Source organism: Cupressus sempervirens, chromosome 8 (genome assembly GCF_028749045.1).
Source record: "Cupressus sempervirens isolate cs-2001-9-10 chromosome 8, ASM2874904v1, whole genome shotgun sequence".
Classification (NCBI taxonomy): Eukaryota; Viridiplantae; Streptophyta; class Pinopsida; order Cupressales; family Cupressaceae; genus Cupressus; species Cupressus sempervirens.
Window position 1 is genome coordinate 449350382 of NC_143125.1, and position 21852 is coordinate 449372233.

Below are 21852 nucleotides of genomic sequence, written 5' to 3' on the forward strand. Positions count from 1 at the left end.
CACAGTCGATGATCTATCCACGCACTCAAGAACTCTAGCTTTGATACCACTTAATGAAGGGTGCTCCCCTTAATACCATAAACTCATAATCGAAACAAAGAAACAATAGAAAAAAATATGGACTTCTTATTTGTGCCACAAATGTGGTATTACGAAATTCACATGTACAATATGCTAACCCACATGGGTACCTTCATTACAATAATCTACAAGACAAGCTGCGAACTATCACCCAAAGTTGTCCTAGATAATGTTTAGATCTTTCTTAAATAGGCAATTTTATGCCACTCGAGAAGGTTCTAGAAATTGAAACTTAATACTAGGGCCAACAGACCTTAATAATACATATAGAGTTAGCCAAATACATCTTCGACAATTATTTTAGATATTTTAGTTAGCCCAACTTTGAAAGGTCGTAACTTACTAACCATTGCTTAGATTGGCTATTGTAACCACTTTTTGAAAATGCCAACTCCTAATTTATAGGCTCCAAAATACACTTGTGCCATTTTGTTGAGTTTTTGGACCTCATCCAGCACTCTAAGGCCTCCAACAGTGAACCTGAAGATTTTTCTACAAATTTTTTCACCAAAAATCTGCAATAACTTCTCTGATACTTATGCTTGAGCAATGAGATTTTTATGGTAGGCTTATAATTCTAAAATGAGCCTTCTTGTAGAAAATGAGAATATTTTGAGTTCATATGAAAAACTTACTAAAAATAGCAAGTTCCCATAAATAGTAACCACCCTGTCTACTAGTCCTTATTAAAATAGAAAAGACAAACTAAAATATTTTTGGGTGATGCAAGATTTCTCTTACACCTAGGATGCTCCTGCATCACTAAATATTTGATAAAAAAATGCAACATAAATTAGGATTGATGAATTGTTACAAGCCATGAAAAGTATGATAGTTTTATGTTACATTGGTAGCCAATGAGTAATAACTTGACCCAAGTGTCATGAGAGCTGATGGTGGAAGAACAAGACACAAATATGCATTTTGCAATAGTTATTTTGAGGCTATTATTGTTATTGCTATTAGGCTAGTGGTTTAAAATGGTGCCATTTTTATTTTAGTTTATACTTATTAAAAGATGGATCTTTGGCCTATGGTCATTTTGTAATATAATGAGACTTAGACAATTATTTGGCAAATGGCCATAACAAACCAATTTAACTATTATGTTATAATGATGAATGCAAATGAAGGACAAGTATTTGTACTTTTTGCTAAATGAATATATGTTATTATTTTTCTATGATCACCTTATGTTCAAATTTTGCACATTTGAGTTAGTGTCAGGACATTCTTGTAGTTTTATCTTGGTGACAGAGAAGGTAGGGCCTCCTTCTCATGTTATCAGGTGACTTGTTGGTTCTTGCCAAAGGTAGGTAACTTATGCATATGTTTAGTGCCTATTGCCTTCTGTTACTATTCAAATGACCAATTATAACAAAGTATTAAATTTTATTGTAGAGAAACATTATAGTATGTTTTTCATTTTTATTTTTGATAATTGAAAAATGCAAATTTTTTCATTTTCCATTCGTCCAAGCAAGGAGAAAAATATGTTTCATTCCAAAAAAGTATGTAGTTTTCTTTACATCAACTATGAAAAATATCTACCAAAATATTTCTTGGGAAAACAATTCTTGAATCTTCTTAAGGACTCTAGATTTTTTTCATTCTTCTTATCCAAAAGAATCATTTTGGTTTCATCCATCAATTTTATTGTTGAAATCATTGTGATTACATCCAAGGTCCAAATGTACGAATAAAACTTTTTTGTACCTCAACTTACACATGCAATGATCATTCAATATCTTAAACATATGCATAGTGTCCTCCTTGGTCAAAATAACTTTTCCAATAACATGCTACCAATTTTCACTCTTCTAAAGTGATCCTTGTGAGGAGCCAGCCCTGTTAAAGGTTACAATGCACACTATTAAATGTGACCTGGTTAAAGGATTTCAATCACCCTATAAGGAGTGAGCCTTGTTAGAGGAATTTATAATATTCCATTAGATTGTCACCCTATTAAAGTATTTACTAATGACTATTAGGTAAACCTTAGTCCAAAGGATTTATCCAAACTAATACAATTGTTAGAGACCAACAGTGGGACTTGAACTGATAACAATAACAACTCACCTATAAATTATAGATCTCACATTTAGTCCTCCATCCTACTTGGCATTCATCCTCTTCATCTTTAACAACTTGTTCACCCTTCAAGCATGCATCATCTTAAGCCTTCTTGCTTTGTAGGCCAATTGCAAACTCTTGTATTCAGCCACCATATGAAGCAACACCCTAGACTTCTTGTCTTTCTTAGGTTCTTGCACATGACACCAATTTCTTCTAGCCTGCCATCTCCTTATATATATAATTTAAGTCCTTTTTTTTCTTAACCACAATCCTCCATTCTAGGATTAGGTTAGAATTCATTGAATCTACCCATGTTTTCATTTGATTCCCTTCTAAAAATTCCTCTAAATTCCTCTTTGAATTCATCTTAAAATGATTTATCTTGAATCATGTGCCACTGGCTCATCATATCTATCTTCCACACACTTCACACAATTCAAGAAATCAACTTTGTCAGCTCAAATTTGTTAAATCTAACTCATTTTCTAGGCACTCACCAATAACACTTTGTTTTCTCAACAAACACTATCTTCTAATGTTTGGCCAACACTAGGTTGCTTGGCATCTACTAAGTCTTTACTGATGCTCAGCATATACTAACTTTCTTCACTCAACACCAACTAGATTTCTCTTTCTCAATGCATACTAAACTTATTGCTCAACTTCAACTAATTTTTTGCTCGGCTTGCACTAACTTTGCTTGGCTTGCACTGTTTGCTTGGTCAGGCTTGGCAAACACATTTCTTTACTCAGCCTTAAGTAGATAAATAATACACTATATCATCAATGTCTTTCTTGGTCTTAGTGCTCCTTTTATACAACAAATAACTCAACCTTTATTTAGGTTCTCATGTTATCCTTCATTTTCATATCCTCTTCATTAATCAAATGAATGATAGCATTCAGGCCAAAGTAAGTAATTGTCTCACCAACAATAAGTAGGTTTGACATCAATGACAAAATAATGATTATTCCATGATAGGTTCATCAATCTTCTTCATTTCAGCAATCTCCCTCTTTGGCATTGATGGCAAACCAATATTGACAACAATACCAAAAAAAACTTTATACCTTGTATTGAAATCTCTCACTCTATCAGTATGTGTGCCTTCCTCTAATTTTTTATTTCTTCCTCATTTTTTCCCCTTGTCTAGTCTTGTACCTCTTTGATAATCTTTCTCCTAATTTCTTCATCAGATTTCTCTTATCTTTTTTATATCTCTGATATCTCTCTCTATACATTATTAGTAAACTCTCCCTCATTTTGATCTCTCCCTCTTTGACAACAATGCCAAAGACTTTTCATCTATACATGCATATATGATCAATCTAGGCTCTCCCTCTATCACCTTGCATGTGACTGTAAAACTTTTGTTTTAGCTCCTTTACTTCAGTAAAATCCTAAAGTAAGATCCACTACATCAAATTGTAAAGTATATAATTCAACTCAATTGATTAAGGGCACTACTCTTTAAGTAGCTTTGGATAGGGGTATCACCCCTAGTTTACCTCTAAGATATTCATGTGCATCCTTAGGTAAAGCCTTTGTGAATATAAGCTATTTATTCTTTTGTATTTCCATTCTCACTTCTTTGTCTTTAACCAACTCTCTCAAGTAATGATACTTGATTGTAATGTGTTTTATCTCTATATGCATCACAAGGTTCTTTGATATGTTTATAGCACTTTTATTGTCACAATAGAGTACCATAGGCTTAGTAATTTCCTCCTTCATTCCTTTGAGTAACTATTTGATCCATACAACATTTGTGCAATTTACTATAGTAGCTAGATATTCAGCTTCAGCAATAGATTATGAAATACAATTTTTCTTCTTACTGGTCAAGGTGAACAATCTTTTTTCTAAGAAAAATGTTCCACCACTTGTACACTTTCTGTCATCAATGTTTCCATCCCAATCAACATCTGTATAGGCTCTCAATTTACAACTTGTCATTTTTCTTGTAGTATAGACAATAGTCTTTTATTCCTTTCAAGTATCTTATAATCCTTTTAACATCCATCAAATAATTCTCCTTGGGATTTGGGGAAAGCTTTGCAACAATCCCAACAACTAGTGCAATGCCAAGTTTGCTATGAACTACATATTGCAATTTGCCAATCATAGACCTAAACAATGTTTGATTTACTTCAGCAACATCATCAGTTTTGGATGGTTTGTGTCATGTAAGCATAGGAGTACTAACAGTTTTTAAATCTTCCATATCAAAAATTTTCAAGATTTCTTTCACATAATTGGATTGAGTGGTGTAAATACCATATTTCATCTGATATACTTGCAATCCAAAAAAGAACTTTATTTCTCCAAATATAGACATCTCAAACTCTTTCTTCATTTCATTTGCAAATATCTTACATAATGCATTTTTCCCTCCAACTATGATATCATCAAAAAATATTTCAACTGTTAAAATTCCTTTACCTCCTTTTGTCTTCAAGTACAGATTGTTATTGTCATTAGTCTTCTCAAAAGAAATCTTCACAAGATAGTTGTGAAGCCTTTCATACCATGCTTTAGGAGCTTGCTTCAAACCATATAAAGGTTTGTGCAATCTAAACACCACGTTCTTATTGCTTGGATAAACAAATCCTTTGACTTTTTCTATGTAAACCTCCTCTTCCAGTATACCATTAAGAAATGTTGACTTAACATCCATTTGATAGACTTTGAATCCTTTGTTTTAGAGTAAGAAAGCAGAGTACTTACTCCTTCTAATCTTGCAATTGGGGAAAATGTCTCTCCATAATCAATTCCCTCTTCTTGTGCACACCCTTTGCAAACTAATTTTTCCTTATTCCTTGTAACTTGATCATTCTCATCCATTTTGTTTTTGTACACCCACTTGGTTTCAATCACATTCTTATTTTTTGGTCTAGGTACTAGTATCCATGTATTGTTCTTCATAATCTAATCAATTTCTTCTTTCATGGCTTAATTCCAGTCTTCATTCTCTAATGCATCCTTCACTAACTTAGGTTTATGCATACTTAACAAACATGTGTCATTTCTCAACCTATTCCTTGTCATTGGTCTATCTTCTTTATCTCTAATAATTTGTCCAGTAGGGTGATTTCTTTTAACATATTTTGACAACCTTGGTTATGTTATCCTTTCTACAATGGGTCTTTAATGAAGTTAAATTTCAGATTCACTAAGCACTTCTCTATAAGGTAACTCAGAATTCTTTTCATGTAAACTAATCTCAATATCATAAGTTACCTCAGCTTCCGACTAGAACTTGGCTCCTGAGTTCATCTCGGCTCTTGAATGCAACTCGACATCTATTGTATGTGACTCAATAGTCACTGATTCTTGTTGATTAGCAACTTGGTTTGCAAAATTATTAGCATCAGCAAGTATGTCTTCATAGTAGTACATAAAGGTTCTATAATTTTTAGGTTCCTTCTTTGGTTCATCTTCATGCACTTCTATATATTCATCAAACTTTACATTTGCACTTTCCACAACTTTGTTAGGGTTAGTATTTAAACACTTATAAGCTTTACTTCTTGTGGAATAGCCTAAGAATATACCTTCTTCACTTTTAGCACCAAGTTTACCACTTTTGTTGTCCTTAGAATATAACACTATCTTCCAAATACCTTAAAAATTGATGAAGGGTGCTCCCCTTAAACCATAAACTTATAATAGAAACAAAGAAACAACAACAAATGCAAGAAAAAAAATGGACTTCTTATTTGCGCTACAAATGCAAAATTGTAGAATTCATAAGTACAATATGCTAACCTGCATGGGTGCCTTCATTACAATAATTTGTAGGACAAGTTGTGAACTATCACCCAGAGTTGTTTTAGACAATATTTGGGTCTTTCTTAAATAAGCAATTTTATGCCACCCAGAAAGATTCTAGACATTGAAACTTAATACCTAGGGCTGACAGCCCCTAACAATATATAAAGGGTAGGCCAAATACATCTTTGACCATTATTTTAGATATTTCAGGTAGCCCAAACTTGAAAGGTCATAACTCTCGAATCGTTGCCTCGATTGGCTATTATAACTATTGATAATTAGCTAATAGTGATATGTAATTGTTGTCATTTATGGAAAAACATGATGTGCATGCTTATAGGAAACCTCAAAAATAAAGAGACTTAGCTTTTGGCAATCAAAAAATTGTCTAAGTATCGAATTTGGTATATAGAAATGTTTTGTTTTGTTTATAACATATTACTAATGGCATATTATGACTAGAAAAGTTAGACGGAAATAGTATACATGTTGATGATGACGCGTATAACCTCAAAATTCAATACAAAATAGAGATAATCATGTTTTAGTGAAATAGGATAGCAGAATTGAAGGGAAGGATTATTTTGTCTGCAAGATAATTACTTATTCAATTAGGGCTGACATCTTAGATGTTTACTCTAAGTTGGAAAAGTGGATTGTGGTCTTAGCCAACCCAACAACAATTTGTGTAAAGGCATGATATTTATGCAAAGGACATCTTGCGATGAGAAGCGTGATTGAAATTGTTATCTTGTAATTGTGATTATATGTGAACTTTTGTGAAAGCAATATATGTGAACTTTTGTGAAAGCTATTTTGTGATCCAAGATTGAACTAAAGATCAGAGATCAATCAAGGAAGAAGATATAGTACTTACATTCTAGAAGTTTTATTCCTTGTTTGGGTAGTGAGCTCTTCTTGTAATTAGAGGTGCATGTTTGGGTAGTGGGCTCATCTTGCATTCTCTATACTACAACTCCTAACAGAGTTGGAATCTCCTAATAGGGATTCAAAATCTTCTAACAGAGACTCCTTATACTAAATTTTCTCATTGACTCCTAATAAGGTCCATCCTCTAACAAGGAACTTATATATCAGTCTCTTATCTAGTGGGTATCATCCCCATTGAGATTTTCCCTTGGCTAGGGTTTTCCTAGTTAACAACATATGGTGTTATGAGTTATCTTTGTGCATTGTTAATATTATTGTTTAGCATTACTTTATTGCATTGTTGTGCATAGTTTAAAGTAAAAAATAATATCAAGTTGGCAACTATAGTTTTTAGATTACTGATTCGTCCCTCTCCCCTCTCAGTAATCCATATTTCTAACAATTGGTATCAAAGCACAATTACTTTGAAGAGGCTTAACAACTTGCATAAGATCCCTATGGATATGGAATAGTTGATGAAGAACCTTGAAGAAGCTCTTGAAAAAATTGATATACTTATTGAAGAAAGAGATAAGCTAAAGAACAAATATGAAGACTCCAAAGTGTACATTGGTCAATTGAAGGAAAAGATTGAACATCTCAAATCCAAGCCTAAACCTACTAAATCTAGAAATAGTGATGATGATTATTCAAAGAAAAAAATAGAGTACAAGATCTTGAAGCATGAGTTGAAAATTACAAATCTAAAGTTGACTCTGAGGAATGATCCTAGCAAAATTGTATCTAATTTGAAGACTCAAAATGTAGATCTAATAACAAGTCTAGCAAAAAAAATTTGACTTTGAAACATTGAAAGAAGATCACGAAGAACTCCATAACACTATTGTGAAAGATGAATTAACTCAGTGCAAGCAGTAGCTTGAGAAGCTTTACTCTAGTAGAGACAAACTTGATGATTCAATGTCAATACAGAGACCTATCTATGATAAGACTAGTCTTCCTTATCTAATTAACATGTATGCAAAGAAACCTGATATTAGATCAAATCCAAAAGATAAAGATGATAATATTGAATCCAATAAATCTTCTAATAAATCTAAAGAAGTTGGATAAGACAAGGAAGTTGAAATTTTGGATGAACCAAAGCAAGTGGAATCTCCTAACGAAACCAGGTATGAATTTAGAGGTAAGTGCATTTTATGTAATGACATAGGACATATGAAAAGAGATTGTACTAATAAGTCACTTAATCATGTTAAGTACTTTATTGTCCTAATTGTCATGGTATGGGTCATAATGCAATTGATTGTAGGAAACCTAAGTATGATAATGATAGAAGGAATAGTAGAATGTCTAGAAATACTAACCTTGCAGATAGAAGAAGATCTAATGAAAGGATATTGAGAGAAGGAAGATCTTATGAAGACAAAAGATAGATCATGTGTTATAAGTGTAACAACTTAGGACATATTGCTCGGAATTGTCATGCACCTGATGATTAGTAGAATCCTAGAAGTAGAACATCAATATGTTAGTTGTGCAACAACTTTGGACATATAATAAAGTACTACAGAATTGATAGAAACTTTGGAGATAGAAGGAACAATGGAAGAAACTTCATGAATAGAAGGAATAATGGAAAGAACATAAGAAATGACAGAATGAACCATGAAAGAAACTCCAAAACTAACAGAGATAGTGAGGAACAAAGAAACATTGCTAGTGAACTTTGAGAAGAACTCAATGAGGCATTTGTAAAAGGAGTATATATCTCAAAGGAAAATATAGATGATGATGAGACAAGATGATTGAAGTTATTTATTAGTTTGATTCAATTAAGTTGAATTAAGCTTGTTCATAGCATCCGAATTTGAAAACTTCATCTAGAAATTGAATTATAGATAGAAAAGTTGGGAAAAGGTGTATCCAGTTATGTTTAGATGGTACCTAATCTTGCTTGTAATTTAGAGCTTATCTAAAAAAATTATGAAGGAATTCAGAGTTACTAGTATTACAAAAAAGGTTAATTCTATAACAAAAGATGAAAAATATGTTTTTACAAAGATTCAAAATTTCACCTACAATTATAGATAGATTTAAGGAAGACATTTTTATTATGGTTGATACAAATTTTACCTATATTCAAGTAGTAGAACCTCAGGAAACATTTCTTGATCCCTTGGGTTATGAATTAAATGATGATGTAGCTGTTGGTTATATTAATTTATTATTGAATTTAGGAAAGGATAAAGTAGAATACAGATTTGGTACATATGATGAGATTACCCAGTCAGCTCATCAGGCATCTGTGGAGAAGGCATCTCACAAAAAGATCGAATTTATTATGAAGAAAGAGATATCTGAGGCCAGAATGACTAAGAGTGAGTCACAAGATGTAAGGTAAATAATGAAGCAAGGAATACTAAATATTCAACCTTTATCAGTATTTGTTGTAGAGACATCTTTAGAACAAAGCAATCTGTATGCAACAGTGTCAGATGTTCAACCTAGTGAACTGAAAAGAAAATCTAAAATATTGGTGGAAGTAGTGACCACTAAGACAAAAAGGGTCAAGCAACAAGCCATCAAACCAAGAAAGAGATAGAAAACATGGTTGACAATTATTGAGTCCAGTGATGAAGATGAAGAAGAACAAGAGGATAAGCAAGTAGAGAAAGGTGACACCATCTAAGCAATCAGTAGGCAAAGCTTGGTGACCTTGGAAGCCAAAGATAGAGAAGATCAACACAACTATTGCTAATGAAGGTAACTTTTTTTAGATGAACAAATTTTATGATTTGTATAATAGTTTTGAGAAGGGTTAGATTGATATCTCTACCATGAGATATATCATAGAAAACAATCTAAAATTGAAGGGTATTGAGGGTGTAGTAAACCAAAAAGTCTATGATAGACTTATTCAAAAGAAGGCACCTGCAAGAGAAGATGATCTAGAACTTCAGAAGTCTATGCTTAAAACTATTTGCAAGATTGATGAAAAAGAAGAGATCAAAAGATTGTTGAATAATCTTGCACCGTATTTGAGGAATAAAGCAAGACCATTCCTATTTATGGTTGGTGAAAAAGATAAATGAAGAAGTGACACTACAACAACTATCAATCAGATGTTGACAGAGTCAAAGGCAACATCTCCTCCAACACCTAGAACCTTAGAAGTATCAGTGAGTGGTGACACTATGCAAATTGATCAAACCAATATCATCATTAATATTAATGATACTAATCCATTTGAAGGTTCTAAACCTTATGAACCTGACACCAAGGATATTGAAGACAAACTGAGACAAATTGTAGATGAAAAGAGGCCACTTGAGGAAGAAAAGAGGAAAATAGAAGAGGCCAAGTAGAAATTGCTTGTGGATGAGAAGAAAAGAAAAGAAGAGGGGGAAAAGAAAAGAGAAGTAGAAGAAGAAATAAGAAGGAATATAGAGGAAGATGAGAAGAAGAGATTTGAAGAGAAGAGAGAAATAGAAAGAAATGAAAGAGAAAAGAAAGAGCAAGAAGAGAGAAGAATGAAAGAAGCAGTCAAGAAACAAAGGGAGGATGACACTAAACCATCTAGTTCGTCTACTCTGCTCTCTCTTGCTAGCTTAATAATTGATTATGATGATGACCAAACAGATTTGATATCATCCCTATCTAAGCTTATTTAGAAGAATAGGATAGAGAAGAGCTTACAGAAAACTTTGATGGAGGTTATTGATAGACTGTACAATACCTTGGTAGTACAAGACATAGAATCAAATCCTGAACAAAGGGCACAAGAAATGCTGAAATTATTTGATGAAGAGTTTACTAACTTTTTGAATGTTGCAGAAGCAAATGCATAGATTTCACATGATGCTAAAATTTTAGCACCATCTACCAAAACATTAATAATGATTTGGTTAATCTTGATATTTGTATCAAGGAACTTCAAAAATGTCAATAGGATGGGAAAATTTTGTACATTAAGTGTACTTTATCATAAAAACTAGCTAAAGACATTGATAGCCAGATAGAAGGAAAGATGAGTGACGTAGAGGCTTTATCTAGCCAGATCCAGCATCCATCTTGTAACATTGATGATTTTGAAGGACAAGTGGCCAGTATTCATAGTGATATCAAGAAATTGGAACTTCAGAGGGAACAAATTTAAAGAGGATATTAGATATCAAAGAGTTTATTTCTCTAAAAATATCTTTTGCAAGAAATCGTTGAAATAATGCATCAAGGCCTATTCTAACTTTTTGTATTTAGATCTTAATGCCGTTGAGATTGCATCATATTCTTTATGTGCAATTCTCACCTCAGTTGAATCTACTAAGGAAACATGGACTAAAGGTATGGATAGTTTAAAGGAAAACTTTGATGATTGCATGAAGATCCTATAAGCATAAGGAAGGACATCATGATTTATAGTTTTGGACAAATTTTTGACATTTTAACCTTTTTCATTGATGTCAAAGGGGGAGTAGTTGTAGAAAATTGGAAAATATTGTAGTTGCAAAAAATTGGAAAGTACTGGAATTGTCAAAAGGGCAGAATATTGTAAGTGCATAATGTAAAACATAATATAAGAGGGAGCATATGTAAAAATCAGAAAAATTTTATTAGATGTAATGTAATATGTTTATTTTTTGTGTTAAGTTTTTGTCACTTAGCCAATTTCCCCTATTTGTTGCCATCAATGCCAAAGGGGGAGATTGTTCACAATTGGATAATAGTGATATTTAATTATTGTCACTTATAGCAATACATGATGTACATGCTTATAGGAAACCTCAAAAATAAAGAGACTTAGCTTTTGGCAATCAAGAAATTGTCTAAGTATGGAATTTGGTATATAGTAGAGTATTGTTTTGTTTGTGACTTATTGCTGACATCATATTATGGCTAGAGAAGTTAGATGGAGATAGTATACATGTTGATGATGATGTGTATAACCTTGGAAGCTAGTACAGATTGTATGGAATAAAGATAATCATGTTTTAGTGAAACAAGATAGTAGAAGGGAAGGATTATTTTATTTACAAGATAATTACTTATCCAATTAGGGCTGACATCCTAGATGTTTACTCTAAGTTGGAAAAGTGGATTGTGGTCTTAGCCAACCTAGCAGCAATTTGTGTAAAGGCATGGTATTTATGCAAAGGACATCTTGTGATGAGAAGTGTGATTGCAAGTGTTATCTTGTAATTGTGATTATATGCGAACTTTTGTGAAAGTGATATATGTGAAGTTTTGTGAAAGCTATTTTGTGATCCAAGATCGAGCTGAAGATCAGAGATCAATAAGGGAAGAAGATATAGTACTTATAATCTAGAAGTTTGATTACTTGTTTGGGCAGTGAGCTCTTCTTGCAATTAGAAATGCATGTTTGGGCAATGGGCTCATCTTGTATTCTCTATACTGCAACTCCTAACAGTTTTGGAATATCCTAATATGGATTCAAAGTCTCCTAAAAGGGACTCCTTCTACTAAATTTTCTCATTGACTCCTAACAAGGTCCATCCTCTAACAAGGAACTTATATATCAGTATATTATCTAGTGGGTATCATCCCTAACAAGGTTTTCCCTTGGCTAGGGTTTCCCTAGTTAACAAAATATGGTGTTATGAGTTATCTTTGTGCATTGTTATTGTTACTATTCAATATTACTTTATTGCTTTGTTATGCATGGTTTAAAGTAAGAAATAATATCCAGTTGGTGACTAAAGTTTGCAAATTACTCATTCACTCCCCCCCCCCCCAGTAATCCCTATTTTTAACAATAACCACTTTTTAGAAATGCCAACTCCTAAACTACAAGCTTAGAATAGCACATTTGCCCTTCTGTCAAGTTTTTAGACCTCATCTCGGTACTCTAAGGCCTCCAATGGTGAGCCTGAAGATTTTCCTACAAATTCTTCCACCAAAAATCCGTAATAACATCTCTAATACTTAAGATTGAGCAATGAGATTTTTATGGTAGGCTTATAACTCTAAAATGAACCTTCCTATAGAAAATGAGAACATTCTGAGCTCATATGACAAACTTACTAAAAATATCAAGTTCCCATAAATAGTAACCACCCTATCTATTAGTCCTTATTAAAATAGAAAAGACTAAAAATAAAAAATATTTTTGGGTGATGCAAGATTGCTCTTACACACAGGATGGTCCTGCATCAGACACCTAGGATAATTTGAGAAGTGACTCCATTATGTCTCAGGTGTTTAGAGGAAAACCAAGATGGTTAACCTCCTTCCTTGCTAGCCATGATGAAACCTCTATTTGCCTCCCTTTCTATTTGACTAGATATTCCTCATAAGTTTTGTTCCTTGTACTTTTGACAACACGGCTATATAGTATCTCCTTAATCTCCATTGTAACTGATCTAGCTGCTGGAATACTCCACTGCACTTCTACAACTTCATCTCCATCACCTCCTTCATAATACTCTATCAAATCTAAAATGTTAAATACTGCTAAAATATTCAATTTAGCAGGCAACTCCACTTCATAAGCATTTCTAGAAATCATACCTTTTCACTATCTTGCATGGTACAAACTTCTTCATCTTCAACTTATTATATGTCCCCATTAGAAAATGCTCTTTTCTCAAATGAACCATGACTTCATCTCCAATCTAAAATTCCTTATACCTCCTTTTAACATCTACCTAAGCCTTGTACTTTGTATTCATCTTTATAATGTGCTTCTTCACCTTCTCATGAATGCTCTTTAAATGTTTAGCAAATTCTTCTACTTGAACATTACTTATCTCTCCTTTATCCAATTGCCTCAATTCAAAAGTATCTCTAGGACTACTCTCATATACAATCTAAAATGGTGATTTACTAGAACACCTATTGATAAAATTATTATATGTAAATTCCACCTGTGGTAAAATCATATCCCATCCTTTTGGCTTGTCTCAAACCAAACATCTCAGTAAGTTTCCCAAACTATGATTCACAAATTTTGTCTATCCATAAGTCTATGGATGATGTGATGAACTAAATTTGAAATTTATTTTCAACTTCTTCCACAATGTATGCCAAAAATACCCAATAAATTTGGTATCTCAATCTAAAACTATACTCTTTGTTAAACCATGTAGTCTCACTACTTCTCTAAAAAATAATTATACTACTCGAACAACATCACTAGTCTTCTTGCAAGGATTAAAATGTGCCATCTTTGAAAATTTATCAACCACCACAAAAATAGAATCATGCCCACATTGTCTCCTCGGTAGTCTAAGAACAAAATCCATACTAACATCCTCCCATGGCTTCTCTGGTACATGTAATGGTTGATACAACCCTATAGTTTGCTTCACTCCTTTCGCCACTTGACATATTCTACAACTTTGTACAAACTACTTCACATCTTGCTGCAATTGCGGCTAGTAATAATTCTCAACAACCAAATCTATGGTTTTATCTTTGCCAAAATATCCAACCAATCCTCCACTATGCTTCTCCTTGATGAGATTCTCTCTCATTGAACTTCTTGGAATACACAACCAGTACTTTTGAACAACATACTATCCTATATCATGAAATCCAACCACTTTGTCTTGTCAAGTGTAATAGGTTATGTACAAGCCTTCCACACTTCACCAAAATTAGGATCATCTAGATACAAAGTACTAAGTTCCTTGAACCTAACCACCTCTATCTACATTTTTGTCAAAAAAATTTATCTTCTACTAAGAGCACTTGAAACTCTGTTAGACTTCTCACTCTTGTGTTTCAAAACAAATGTATAATTCTGAAAAAACTCAACCCACTTTAAATGCCTTTGGATCAATTTTCATTGACTATTTAAATATTGCAAGGCTTGATGATCACTATACAAAACAAACTCCTTAGGAAGAAGATAGTGTCTCCACTTCTTCAATGCTTGAACAATAGCATAAAATTCTTGATCATAAACATAATATTTTCTTTTTGCATCATTCTATTTCTCACTAAAGTAAGCAACAAGTCTACCTTATTGGCTCATAATAGCTCCTATTGCAGTACCAGTAGCATCACATTCTACTTGAAACACCTTTTTAAAATTAGGAAGTGCTAAAATAGGTTTCTCAATAACTTTCAGTTTCAACAGATTAAAATTCTTATCTACTCCTAAAATCCACTTAAATTCTTTCCTATCCCCTCTCATTGTTTTAGTCAAGGGTCCACAAATACTACTAAAACCTCTTATGAACTTTCTATAAAAACTAGTTAGTCCATGAAAAGATCTTACCTCTACCACTCTCCTTGGAGTAGGCCATTCAAGGATAGCCTTCACTTTCTTTGGGTCCATTTTCAGACCTACTGAGACTACAAACCCCAATTACACCAACTCTTTCTTTACAAAATTGTACTTCTTTAGGTTTATCAACAACTTTTCTTGCCTCAACTTATCAAACACCTTACAAATATGAATCAAATGCTCCTCCAATGTCTTACTAAAGATTAAAATATCATCTAGGTAAACAATAACAAACTTACCCAAAAATTCCTTCAGTACCTCATTCATGACCCACATGAAAGTGCTTGGTGCATTTGTTAGCCCAAAAGGCATGAATAAGCACTCATACAATCCTTTTGTCTTGAAAGTAGTCTTCCACTCATCACCTTCTCTAATTAAAAATTTGATGGTACCCACTCTTCAGATCTACCTTTGTGAAATACTCAGCTCCACTCAAATAGTCCAAAATATCATCCATCTTTGGCAATGGAAATCTATACTTGATTGTGATCTTGTTAGTAGCGCAAGAATATGTGTACATCCTCCATTCTCCATTTTTATTTGGTGCTAATACTGTTGGTACAACACATGGACTTAGACCCTCTCAAATCAAGCCTTCTCCAATAACTCATGAACTTGCCTATTCAACTCGTCACTTTTTGTTGGTGTCATTCTATGTGATGTCTTGTTTGGAGAGCTGGATTTTGGAACCAAATAGATCTAGTGATTGATCTTCCTCATTGAGGGCAATCCATCAAGTATATATTTGATACAATATCAAAAAATTCTCCCAACATATATGCAAGTTCTACAAGTACCTCCTCTATTTCTTCTTTACTATCCTTTGCAATTATAAAAAAATACACATGCTTACACTTCATACCTTTGAGAAACTCTTTTCCATCAACAAAACATATTCTGGTAGCACTACATACTTTTTCTTCTTTATCCTTCAACAATTTCAACTTATATTTCACTCCATCTTTGGTCAAAGTGTAGGTATTTGCTCACCCATCATGTATAGAATGCCTATCAAACTGTCATGGCCTACCCAGAAACATATGAAATATGTCCATAGGTATGATATCACATAGTACCTCATCCTAGGAGCTTCCAATTTTTAACTTCACTGAGCACTTCTCATTGACCATGACCTTGTGGTCATCTTGCATCCAAGCAATATGGTATGGATGTAGGTGTTTCTGTCTCTTCAACTTCAACTTGGTGACCATCATTTCTATCACTAGATTTTTAGTACTTCCACCCTCATTGATTACATCAAAAAACTTATCTTCACATTTCAACCTTGTGTGAAACAAGTTCCTTCTTTGATCAGGTTCATTCTCACCACTCAACAGGACTCCTCTATTAACTAGGACTTCTCCTCTTTTCGCATCTTTAGAATGTGAGGATCTGGCATCTTCATCAACATGTGCAACTCCAACCTAACCTTCTATTCTTTGATTTTCCCTTCCTTGAACATTCAAATTCTCTATGTCCTTCTTCTCTATAGTGAAAACATTTTCCACAAAAGCCTCCTCTTCTAGATCCTTTTCCTCTACCTCTTCCTCTCTGATCTCTATTATTTTGATCATGAAAATGATTGGAATTATCTCCCCTTTGGTTCTGATTACTACTTCTAGCCTCATCCTTGTTCTTTTGATCATCATTATGGCCTTCATAAGATCATCTGCCAGATCTTCCACCACTACCTCTTCCACTATTCTTGTTGTCAAACTTCTTACTTAGTTTCTCCTCTACTTTTAGGGAAAAACTATATGCCTCCTCAATAGTGTTCATTCAAGCCAAACTTAGCTCGTCCTAAATGCTTAGCCTTAACCCATAAAGATAATAGACCATTTTCTCCTTATCAACTTCTACATGGCCAGTTCTAATGAGAAGTTGGTAGAACTCTTCGGTATACTTTTGAACAAGTTTTCCCACTTGCTTCAACCCTTGCATTTTCTTCAACAGATCAAGCTCATAATTCTTGAGAATAAATTATCACTTTAGTTTAGCTACCATCCATTCCCATCTGGTGATTTTTTCCTTTCCCTTTCTATTTCACTCCAATTAAACCTCCTGCCACCAAATCTTCACATGTCCCTTCAGATTTTTCTTCACAACTTGACCCTATCAAGATCTTCAATATCTTCATACTCAAAGTACTCCTCCAGTTCATTGATCCAATTGATCAGCTCCTATGGATTAAGATTTTCCAAAATGTGGGAACTTCAAACTTAGGTCTTTTCTCAATCTTCAAGATGGCCCTAAAAAGCCTCTCTTCCTCTGGGTTTAGAACTACCTCTGCTCTAGCATTTTCTTCTACTTTGTCCTCATCCTCGCTTTCATCTCTATGGGAAGATTTATTCCTTTGCACATTTTTTCTTCCAATGCTTTCATTTTTATTTGGAGGGCTAGGAAACCCTCAGGTGTAACACCTACAACTCATCCACCACACTCTCTTCGTGGAGGCATTTTTGTGCTTCCACTAAAAACCTAGTGAAAACTACCTCATAATCGGAAATCTATCTATACACTCAACCCAAACCATGGTCCTAGTGTTAACTTCCTCACATTCGGCGATCTTTCCACACACTCAAGAACTCTAGCTCTAATACCACTTGATGAAGGGTACTCCCCTTAAACCATAAACTCATAACAGAAACAAAGAAACAATAGAACAAAATGTGGACTTCTTATTTACACCGCCAATGCAAAATTGTAGAATCCACAAGTACAATATGCTAACCCACATGGGTGCCTTCATTATAATAATTTGCAAGACAAGCTGCGAACTATCACCTAGAGTTGTTCAAGACCATGTTTAGGGCTTTCTTAAATAAGCAATTTTATGTTGTCCGAGAAGGTTCTAGAAATTGAAATTTAAAACATAGGGCCAAAAAACCCTAACAATACATAAAGAATCAGCCAAATACATCTTTGAAAATTATTTTAGATATTTCAAGTATCCCAACTTTGGAAGGTTGTGACTCTCAAACTATTGCTCTGATTCGTTATTATAACCACTTTTCAAAAATGCCAACTCCTAATCTACAAGCTTAAAACAATGTTTGTGCCCTTCTGTCAATTTTTGAGACCTCATTCGAGCACTCTAAGGCCTCCAACAGTGACTCTAAATATTTTTCTACAAATTTTTCCACCAAATTTCTGCGATAACTTCTCCAATACTTAAGCTTGAGCAATGAGATTTTTCTAGTAGGCTTATAAGTCTAAAATGAACCTTACTATAGGAAATGAGTACATTTCAAGCTCATATTACAAACTTACTAAAAATAGAAAGTTCTCATAAATAGTAACCACCCTATCTACTAGTCCTTATTAAAATAGAAAAGACTGAAAATAAAAATATTTTTGAGTGATGAAAGATTACTCTTACACACATGATGCTCTTGCATCAAAATTTTTGACATTGGGTGAGTATGCATACCATAATTCAAAAGGTGTGGAATTTGTACCTTTCTTGACTTGTACTTAGTTCAAGGTATAGACAACTTTACTAATAGCTTCTCGTTACTATTGTAAAGCAACATTCTTCTCCATCATCAATGTTCTAGCACAATCCATTAAAAATATGTTCCTCCTTTCGACAATTGCATTTTGTGGAGGGGTCCTAGGTGAAGTTTGTCTCTTGATTCCTCTATCATTGTAGATATTTTCAAATTCATTTGATGTAAATTCTCCACCTTGATCATATCTTAGACATTTCAAGCTACTACCAGCCTAGTTTTCAACTCTTTCCAAATACCATTTAAACATTTGAAAAGCATCATATTTTTCTTTTAAAAACATTATTATCATCATTCTTGAGTAATCATCAAAAATAGGATTATGTATTTGTCACATTTGTAGCTTTGCACATCAATTGGTCTACGTAAATTAGTATGAACTAATTCTAGAATTCCTTTTGAACTATGAGTCTTACTTTTAAAACTAGACTTTGTCATCTTGCCCAACTAACATTGTTCTTAAATTAAATTATCAAGTTTCTTCAGTTTTGGCAAACCTCTAACTCTCTTCCTCTTACTAATACTAACCAAATTGTCAAAATTTACATGACATAACCTCTTGTGCCATAGCCACACATTATCCAATTGTACAACAAGACAAGTAGCATCATTCATATCAAGATAAAATAGATTACCTCTAGTTTGATCTCCACTTCCAATTAGTTTTCCATCAATTTCATAGATCTTAGCCTTTATGTTATCAAATTCAACTTTACAACTTTAACTATTCAATTGTGACACACTCAACAGATTATAGTTAATTCCTTCCAAATAGTATGCATTGTTACACATGATCTTCTCTGTCAATTTTATTGATCCTTTTCCTTTTATCAAAGAGGGTGCATCATTACCAAATCTAACACTATTTCTATTGTAATACTCAAGGGTAATGAACTTACTTTATTTCCAATCATGTGATGTGAACATCCACTATTAATGATCCATCTGTCACATTTGTTCACATAAGATATCAATGCAGTTGCCTCATCTTCATCAAAATCATTTTCATAGTAACATAGACAACTTTATTATCATGATCTTCAAATTCCTTATTGGATTCTTCTTTAGTAACGTAACAAGCCTTCTTTCCCTTGTCCTTGTATCCTTTTTTATTGTCATCTATTCTACCTTTGAATTTTTCTTCATTCTTGTTGTTTGACTTATTAGGACATCTTGCTGCAATATGACCAACCTCATGAAAACTAAAGCATATTATGGGTAACTTACCTCTATATTTACCTTTGCCTCTGTGAAATTTCCTAGCTAGCAATGCTTCTAGTTCTTCTAGCTCTTCATCATTTGTATCACTATCACTAGCAGTAGGTTTGACCTTTTACTTTTTATTTTTCTTATCTTTAGTTTCTTTTAGTGTCAACTTAGCCTCAAAAGAAGATTCAGCATTCTTAGATTTAAAATTATCAAAATTTGGAAGTTCAAAAGCAGCGAGTCTACCAACTAGTCCTTCAAAGTTCAGATTACTACCAGGAGTACACCTTAGTTCTTGTATAGAAGAGACTCTAATAGAATAGATAGGTAGTAGGCTTCTCAATACTTTTTTGATCATAGTCACATCCTTAATCTGTCCATCGGATCCTTGAATTTCATTAACAATATCTTTGATTCTTGCACAATAGTGGACTATAGTCTCACCTTCTTACATTCTCGTTTCATCAAATTTCTCACTAAAACTTTCAGCTTTGGCTCTCAACACATTCTTGTCTCCTCCATAGGTCTTCTATAAGGAATCCCACATCTTCTTAGTAGAATCAAATCCTTTGATGTCATCAAACTCTGAGTAGTTTAGGGTAGATACAATCTCCAACATTATCTAATTATGTTCCTTCTTCTATTTCAATTTTTCAACAATTGGAGCTGTAGGACCAAAAAATGAGTTAATATATAACATACTATGAAAAATTCACAAACACAATAAAAATACATTGAAACCCTCTAGTCTAACATGAAGTAAAACCCCCTTTTTCATTTGTAGCTCCCATGTCCTTCTTTCTCAAAATGCTGTAGCTCCAATTTCCTATAATGCACACAATTGAAAAGATAAAGCCTATGGTATGATGCTATGAGAGTACTAGAGGATTTATTTGAATCTTTATGATTATGAACTTAAGCATTAGGACCAAGAAATCAAGGGAGTCATGTGAGGAGTTGACCTCGTTAAAGGTTACAATGCACATTGTTAAATGTGACCTGGCTAAAGGATTTCAATCACCCTATTAGGAGTGAGCCTTATTAGAGGACTTTAGAACATTCCATTAGAATGTCACCTTGTCAAAGTATTTACTAATGATTGTTATGTCAACCTTAGTACAATGGATTTATCTAGACTAATAAAAATTCTTAGAGAGTAATAGTGGGACTTGATCTAATAACAATAACAACTCACTTATAGATTATAGATCTCACATTCATTCCTCCATTATTCTTAGCATTCATCCTTTTTGTCTCTAACAAATTGTTCACCCTTCAAGCATTCATCACCTTAAGCCTTCTTTCCTTGTATGCCAACTACAAACTCTTCTATTCAACCACCATATGAAGCAACACCCTAGACTTCTTTTCCTTCTTATGTTCTTACACATGACATCAATTTCTTCTGGCTTTCTATCTCCTTATATAGATAATTTAAGTCTTTTTTTGCTTAACCACAACTATCCATTCTAGGGTTAGGTTGGATTCATTGAATCTACCCATCTTTCCATTTGATTCTCTTCTAGAAACCTCCTCTACAATCCTCTTTGAATTCACCTAAAAATGGTTTATCTTGAATTTTATGCCACCATCTCATCATAGTAATCTTCCACACACTTCACACAATTTGAAAGAAATCAACTTTGTTGGCTCATATTCATTAAATCTTTGGTCTAACTCATTTTACTAGCACTCAGCAATAACATTTTTTTTTCTTGGCAAATATTGTCTTTTAATGCTTGGACGAAATTGGGTTGCTTGACATCCACTAATTCTTTACTGATGCTCAACACATACTAACTTTCTTCATTTGGAACCAACCAAATTTCTCTTGCTCGGCACATACTAAACTTACTGCTCGGCTTCAACTAATTTTTGGCTTAGCCTGTACTAACTTTTTGTGGCTTGCATTGTTTGGTTGGTCAAGCTTGGCACACACATTTTTTAGTTAGCCTTAAGTAGAAAAAAAATACACTATATTATCAATGTCTTGCTTGGTCTTAGTGCTCCTATTAGACACCAAATAACTCAACCTTTCTCTAGGTTCTCTTGTTATCATTTCT